This window comes from Phoenix dactylifera, chromosome 14 (genome assembly GCF_009389715.1).
Source record: "Phoenix dactylifera cultivar Barhee BC4 chromosome 14, palm_55x_up_171113_PBpolish2nd_filt_p, whole genome shotgun sequence".
In the NCBI taxonomy this organism is placed as follows: domain Eukaryota; kingdom Viridiplantae; phylum Streptophyta; class Magnoliopsida; order Arecales; family Arecaceae; genus Phoenix; species Phoenix dactylifera.
Genome location: NC_052405.1, coordinates 23,518,861 through 23,527,108, shown reverse-complemented (window position 1 = coordinate 23,527,108; position 8,248 = coordinate 23,518,861).

Genomic DNA, 8,248 nt, shown 5'->3' with positions numbered 1-8,248 from the left:
TCCTGAGGCCTAACCCTCGGATGCCTGGCCTAGCGCCGGAAGAGTTTCCTGAGGCCTAACCCTCGGATGCCTGGCTCAGCGCCGGAAGAGTTTCCTGAGGCCTAACCCTCGGATGCCTGGCTCAGCGCCGGAAGAGTTTCCTGAGGCCTAACCCTCGGATGCCTGGCTTAGCGCCGGAAGAATTTCCTGAGGCCTAACCCTCGGATGCCTGGCTTAGCGCCGGAAGAGTTTCCTGAGGCCTAACCCTCGGATGCCTGGCTTAGCGCCGGAAGAATTTCCTGAGGCCTAACCCTCGGATGCCTGGCTTAGCGCCGGAAGAGTTTCCTGAGGCCTAACCCTCGGATGCCGGGCCTAGCGCCGGAAGAATTTCCTGAGGCCTAACCCTCGGATGCCTGGCTTAGCGCCGGAAGAATTTCCTGAGGCCTAACCCTCGGATGCCTGGCTTAGCGCCGGAAGAGTTTCCTGAGGTTTAACCCTCGGATGCCTGGCCTAGCGCCGGAAGAACTTCGGGAATCAAAAGTCAGCAAGAAGCAACCAAGAGCTAAAAAAAAGAGGACGAGGGCGAGATGAAGAAATATTCAACGTGCATTAATTTTCAGGGCCGAGGCCCATACAATTGGGCAAAACGCCGACATACAAAAATAAAAAAGACAATGAAAGGTACAAGAGGTCAGCTTGGAGGAACTCCCGGGTCGGGAACGCCGGGCTCGTCCGCGGGAGGTAGGGAAGCAGCAGGAGAACCAGCAGGCGATGGCGCCGGAGAGGAGTCCAGGAGGGAGATCTCGCTCAGGTCGACTTCGGGATACTTAGCCGACACCCTTGCCAGGCCCTCCTCGAAGCCCAAGGTGAAGGCTTCGGCCCCCGCGTCCGACGCGTCACGGACGAACTCGTCAGACTGGCGATAGGTCCGCACTGCCTCCGACATATCATGGGCGAACTCGGCGGACTGGCGATAAGCCTCAACCGCCTGACGCCCGATTTCCGCCCTCTTCTCGGCCAGCTCCGCCTCAGCTCGCTCCATAATCTGAGCCTTGGCCTCCAAGACCTTCGCCACAATCCGGCCTTCGGCCTCAGAGGAGACCCTCAGCAGATCAGCCTGAGCCTCTTTATGCTTCGCCTCGGTAGCAACCCGAGCGGCCTCGGCTTCCTTCAGGCGCGAACGGAGCTCTTGGACGTCCGTGCATGACTTCTCCAGGGCCAACTCCAGTTCGCCTAGTTTGGCTTCAAAAGAGCGGATTCGGTCGCAGGCGTTGTCGGCAGACCGCTGGGCCTTCTCCCACCGCTCTCGATAGTCCGCGATCTTCCGGGACTGCTTTTCAGCCCGTTCCTCCGCCTTCTTGACCCTGCTTTCGAGGCCCGAGGCGGCTTTGAGTTGCTCCCGAGCCTCTGACAGTTGCTCCTCCAGGGCGGCGAAGCCGAGTGCCCACTCTTCGGCCTCCCGGAGCCTCGCCTCGAGGTCCCCGGTCGTCCTGCCTGCCGCAGCCCGGCCTCCCTCTTCCATTGCTTTCAGCCGGTCCTCGGCCTTCGCCAAAAGCCCCGCCTGTTCCTTGTAGCACTCCTCCAGACGGATCATGTACTGGGCGAGCTAAGAAATAGGAAAAATAAGGGAGTCAGGCGGAGAACAATAGAGCCAATAAATGGTGAAAGACGGCCAGAAGAACACTCACCGACATGAGACAGACGCAGCTGGCGGCCCCAACGTCAGAGACATCCAACTCCCGGACCCGCCGACGGTCCTTCTCCAGCAACACTGTTTCGATGAGATTTCGGGCGCCATCGGTAGTGAAGGCAGACCCCGATTTCTCCCCGGAGCCGGATGGTGGTTCTGCAGCCTTACCCTTATCCATCGCCTGGGGAAGAGTCCGGCTGATCGCGCTCGGGGCGGGGGTCGCCCCAGGAATTGATAAGGTCCCGCTCGGCCGGGGCCTCGGCGCGTCCCTCCTCGAGTCATCAGGAGCCGACCGAGTCGAAGGCCGGGTCGGGGACCGATCACGTCCGACCCGTCCGTCTTGAGCAGGCTCGGGTGGCACCTCCGGAGTAGCGGCAACCTTACCACCGGAGGGCTGATACAGCGTCAGCTGCCGGTCGGTGCCCACGACATCTCCCTGACCGGTGGGCCCGGACTCGTCGGTCGGCATCGGAGGTATCTCCTTACGGGACTTCTTCGCCGGTGGGGCCCCGCTCGGAAGAGCTCGTTTCCTCCTCCGGACTGCTTCCAGCAGGGACGCCCTACCAACAGCCTTCGACTTCACCGACCGCATGACGTCGTCGACCTCTGCAAGAAGGACGGGATAGTCAGGGACTGAGAAACCGAAAGGAAGAAGGAACGAAAGAGAAGAAAAGAGCTAAAGAAACGATGGCGGACTCACGGTCGGTGGGGACCGAGCTCAAACCGACGTTCACCAAGGTATCCTCAGAAATAAGGCGGCCCACCGGGGGAAGCTGGCCCTCGGCGACCAACCCCTTCAAGGCGGCGACGCCCTCGGATTCCTCCCTCGACAACTTCGACAGGCCAATTGGGGACTTCACCGGCGTCCCCCAGATTGCCCTGATTTCCCAGGAGGGGTCTGCATCAACGAAAAAGAAGCGCTCCTTCCAGTGGTGAATGGAGGTAGGACCCTCCTTGACAAGGCCGCACCCTCGCCGCGCTGCGAAGCACCACCACCCTTTGTCCTGAGGGTGGCCGCTCAGGCCGTAGAGCTCCCAGAAAACGTTCAAGGTGGCGGGAATCGCATGCAAGCGACAGAGAACTTGGAAAACCGTCAGAGCACGCCACGAGTTCGGCACCAGTTGCGTCGGTGCCATTCCTAAACCCCGGAGCACCTGTAAGACTAGGTCTGAAGGGGGAAAGCGGAACCCGGCCTGGAGGATGCCCTCATTGATGGCGATCTTCCCTCGAGGAGGATGAGACATCCTCTCCTCAGGCCCTGGGAGCGTGACATTGCAGGCCTCGGGAAGGTGGTACCGAGCCACAAATCCGTCTAAGTCCTCGGCGACCAGTTTTGACTGGATGCAATCTGCTCCCACTTCGCCCATCCCTAATGGCCGATAAATCTACGGTCAGGACGGGGTCAAGAAGGAGGGAAAGGCCGGAACGACTGGGGTGCACTAGTACAAAAAGAAAAAGTATGAAGAGCTCAAAGTAGAAGAGTGGAAAACTCACTTGAAGAGGAGGAAGAACGGCTCCGAGAGCGTCAAAGGAAAAGCAAGCGAACGTTTCGGCGGCAACAATGGTAGCGCAAAGGAGAAACTCGAAAATGTCCGTAAAGAAGAAGACGGACGGGGGAGGGCCCCCGATTAAATAGGCGAAAGGGCAAGTGACACCTCGATGACGCCAGAAGACGCCTGGCCGCCGAAGGGTCGCTCGCACCCCAAAGGCGAATCGACACCATTAGGGAAGGATGTCCGCCGAAGTCCTCAGGTTGCCAGGTCAGCAGCAACCGCCATACGCCATAAAGAAGGCGGGAAGCTTGAAGCGCGCGCGCCTCTCCGAAGGATGGCGGCAATCTCGAAACATCACTCCCTTCACCTGTTCCCCTTCTGGTTCCAGGCTCGGAAGTGGGGGGCTACTGTTATGGGGGAATTGAGCCGCCATGCCCCACGTGATCGGCACGCGTATCCAGGAAAGCTACAGCTGCCCTATGACCCAGCACTCCGACCCCGAGTCGGACCTCCTCGGCTCCGCAGCCCGACCCCGGGTCGGCTGCCCTATGATCCAGCACTCCGACCCCGAGTCGGACCTCCTCGGCTCCGCAGCCCGACCCCGGGTCGGCTGCCCTATGATCCAGCACTCCGACCCCGAGTCGGACCTCCTCGGCTTCGCAGCCCGACCCCGGGTCGGCTGCCCTATGATCCAGCATTCCGACCCCGAGTCGGAGATCTTTTGATAACGACAGGCTATTCTCCAGAGGCACGCCGCGGCCTCCTGCTCCACTACTCCCTGCAACGGCTGTACCCGATGCTGCCCACGATCTCCTGTATCAACCGTACGAAGCGGAGCTCCACTACGCCCTGCCATGACCGTACCCAGCGCTGCTCCACGACGCCCCGTAACGGCCATGTCAGTGGCCATTCTATCGTGCCCCACGACGACAAACCCCCCTGAGAGACCTTCCAGCCAGGTATATATGCGGCTGGGGGGAGAAGGGGGGGGGTAAGCAATACCTCCCAGAGCACTCTCTCCCACTTGTGATTATCATCTCTCCTCCTCCAATCTCCTCTGACTTGACCGTCGGAGGGCCATCACCACCCTGGTGGTGGTGCAAGGCTTGTTTGCAGGTTCCTTGGCGGAAGGTGGAGCGCAACCAGCACCAACCAAGGCAACTCAGGCGGAACCCCGTTCACACCGTCGTGTCAATCGTTCTCGGTTTGGACCACCAGCAACAGTTTAAAATTCAAATTTTGCATATACTCAGTGTTTTGTCATCATCAAAAAGGGGGAGATTGTTGACCCCCTAATGGATTTTGATGAATACAAAACACTAGAGTATAATTCCATTTATCTTAACAATTTAATTGAGGATTTCATGTATTTTATTAAGAATATTGTTAAGAAATGTCTAGGCAAGTTCCCATGATTTTTTTAAGGACTTATTGAAGAATTTTTGAGATGAAAGAAAAAGTTCAGGGACAGCCGAGACGTCTCCGGGTTGTCTCAGAGACGTCTCTGGCACAAACAGGAAGAACTGGCACGTCTGGAGACGTCTCCGGCACCTGCCGAGTCGTCCCCGCGATAGCGGAGTCGACTCTCTCAGTAGCGGAGTCGACTCTCTCAGTGGCGGCAGAAAGGCAGTTTTCAAGAGATATGCGCGAGACGTCCCCACCGTACGCGGAGTCGTCCCCGCAAGTAAAAAGCAGACTTCCCGAGTCGTCCCCGAGATAGCGGAGTCGGCTCTCTCAGGGTTTTCCAGAGGATGTCATTTTCGGTGATAAGGCAGCGGAGACGTCCCCTGAAAGAGCGGAGTCGACTCTCTCAGAGAATTCCAGAAGACATGTTTTTCGGAGTTATAACAGCGGAGTCGTCCCCAAGGCAGCGGAGTCGTCCCCATGCAAAAAGTGCAAACAAGCCGAGACGTTCCCGTAAAGTACAGAGACGACCCTCTCAGAAAAACAGAAAAACAAGGATTCAAACGATACAATTCCAGAGTCGTCCCCGTAAAGTGCCGAGTCGACCCCAAACAAAGTGAAAAGTAAATTTATACAGCCGAGACGTCTCGCGTTGAAGCGGAGACGTCTCCGGAGCGCCTGGGACGCGACTGACAACTTTTGCAGGTTTGGTTTGAATTTTAAATCTCTTTTACTTTATCTCTAACGGCTATATTTGCTTTTTGGGCTATAAAAGGGACCTCTTAAGTGCTTCTCAACAACTCTTTACCAACCCAAAGCTAGATCATTTAAGAGAGAAGCAAGAGAGAGAAGTTCAAGGGAGTGAGTGCATTCAAGTGAAGAAATCAAGTGCTTTCAAGCTTCCCAAGTGATTTCAAGCTCAACCACTCTCTTCCGCTCGGGATTCAAAGCTCATACTCAAGCCTACGCGATCCACATTGGAAGAATCATCATTTCCCACGCTTCCAACGACAAAAGAATTCTTCCGGGTTCTATTGTTTATCATTGTCATATCTGCTTATTTAGAGCTTTTCAATCCTTTGTAAAACCTTTCATTGTGGTGCTTGTTCCAGTCAAGGGACTTGGAACAAGGAAAAGGCGTCCCAAGCCTAAGTGAAATTGGGGGTTATAGGGTTGGTTGTTAGCCCGGTGTAAAACAACGAGTTGGGTAGTGCACTCGCAAAACTACCGGACTGTAATCTTGGATTATAGTGGAAATTTCCAAAGGTGCTTTGGGGAGTGGATGTAGGAGCAGTGGAAGCTCCGAACCACTATAAAACCTTGTGTTTGCGATTGACCTTTCTCATTCCTCTTTCTTTACTTTAGTTCATACATTTGTGTGTTTTATTTTTAATTAGGCAAAAAGTTTTAAAACACCCAATTCACCCCCCCTCTTGGGTGACCATCTCTGGGCAACAGCATAGATCAGAGCCAATTAAGATAATTTCAGAGGAGAACACATCGAATGTGATTCCAAAGATAGTTTTCAAATCAAGTGTAGGTGGAATCTTTCTTCAGTTAATTCAAGAAGTACCACAAATGATATTCAAGGAAAGCACGAATGGAAATCTAACCTCTCTTCAATAATAAGTATGAAAGCTTGTTCATTTAAGATCTTTTGCCCAATATATTAAGTATTTTAGCAATATGAGAGCAATTTAACTAATTTTCAGAGTATAAGAGCAATATATTAAGTATGATTGCAAAGTTCTTTTATGATGTAAGAGCATTGGGGCACAAATACTAAAATATGGATTCATGCAATTTTTGATATATCTTAGAGCTCTTTTAAAGACTTTCTTTTATTCCTTTAAAAATAAGCACAATTTGATATATAAAAATATGAATTGGCACAAAATTGAAGTTCTAAAGAGCAAGCCAATTAGGACTCATTAGTGAATTCCAAAATAGATTTTCTGAGAGATACTTAAGAAAATTCAACACATTATTCTCCCCCTTTTTCATTAAGCTAGAGGCTCTTAAGATCAACTGTTTGAATTGCAATTTAGTTCATGATTTATGCATAAGATATATTAACCAAATAACAAGCCTCAAGGTGTATCATAAAGATTTTTATATTTAAATTTCAGATGATATCTATTGAAGGATATTAGGATCACTGTTAGATGTATGCCCTAGAAGCCAATTTGGCTGACACATTGTTGATTCTAGGGACATAATTTTGTACTTGACTGTTTATTATTGAATAAATAAAAGGCATCTTTTTCATTCATATTATTTATGTGTCTATGAATCATCCAAGAAATTAATAAGATGATGATACATATTCTCAAGAGTTGAGAATTTGAGCCATGTATCATTGGTGATTAATTTCTAAATGCTCCTGATCAATGGATCATCACGAGGACGGTGATCGATCCGATCAGTGCACAGATCACTTTTCTTATGGATGGACGAGACTTGAGTCCACAGTGTAGGGACACTAAAGTGATAGTGCAGGTGCTTGTTAGAGAACAAGGGTACTGAGCGTGACCAAGACAAGAAGTCACTTGGATGTCTATCCACTCGTCAGTGACTTGCTTGATGTTGCAGTAGTGTGACTGGTCCTTTGACCTGCGGTGCTTCGGCTACTCACAGTGAGGTTATTGTAGTTTGACTGCACACATACATGGTCTCTAGCCATATGGGTCCATGCAGTGTAGATTGGCTGCAGTAAGTTCACTGTAGGAGTAGGGTATGCACCTATAAGGAATCTATCGACCTTGATAGAAGAGGAGTGATCCTATGTGATTTGTTAGACTGAGTTCTAAGACCTTGGCCAGGGTAGTAATATAAAGTGGAAAAAGAGTTTTCCACTATCGAACTCAAGTCAAATAAATCTTGACATATGACAGACGATGGGGTTTGACGAGTTGTCCATGACCTCCGTCCTGTAGGGATCTACGATAGTAGGACTGTATCACACGTTAACTGCACCTAGAGGTTCATCTTTCTATTCTACTGGGTAGCCACTACATGCTGCTAGGTATCACTGGCGGATAGTGGGACTCATAGGGATTATCTTGATGATCGATAAACCCTAATGAGTTGAGTTGGAATCGTTCCAACCCATTGAAAGGAGTTTTCAATGATATTGTGATAGAGATCATAATATATCTCACTACCAGTCAGAATAGAACCTATGGGGTCACACACACTAGAAGTATTGACCGATCCGATGGTTGAAAAGTGATTATGAATCACAAGTAATTAATTTGATTGATAAGAAGTTGAAGAAGGAACAAAGGAAATTAATTAATTGGACTTAAAACAAGAGTCCTACTTCGGGTAGGATTCCTAGAGTCCTAATTGGATTAGGACTAGGAATCCTAGTTGGAGTAGGACTGGGATTCCTACTTAGAATAGGATTCCTGCAATCCTAATGAGATTAGGAGTTTTGAATCAAAATTGGATTCCTACTTGGAGTAGGATTCCTAGAGTCCTAATCGGATTAGGACTTCGGATTCAAATAGAGTCCTAATTGGATTAGGACTAAAATTAAATATGTCCTAATTTGGATTAGGATTTCTTAAGTCACAATTAATTATTAATCTAATGAATTAATAAGACTCCTAATTGGATTAGGATTGAAGAGTTCAATTGAGTCAAAATTGATTTAAGTTCTAATTGGATTAGGACTTAT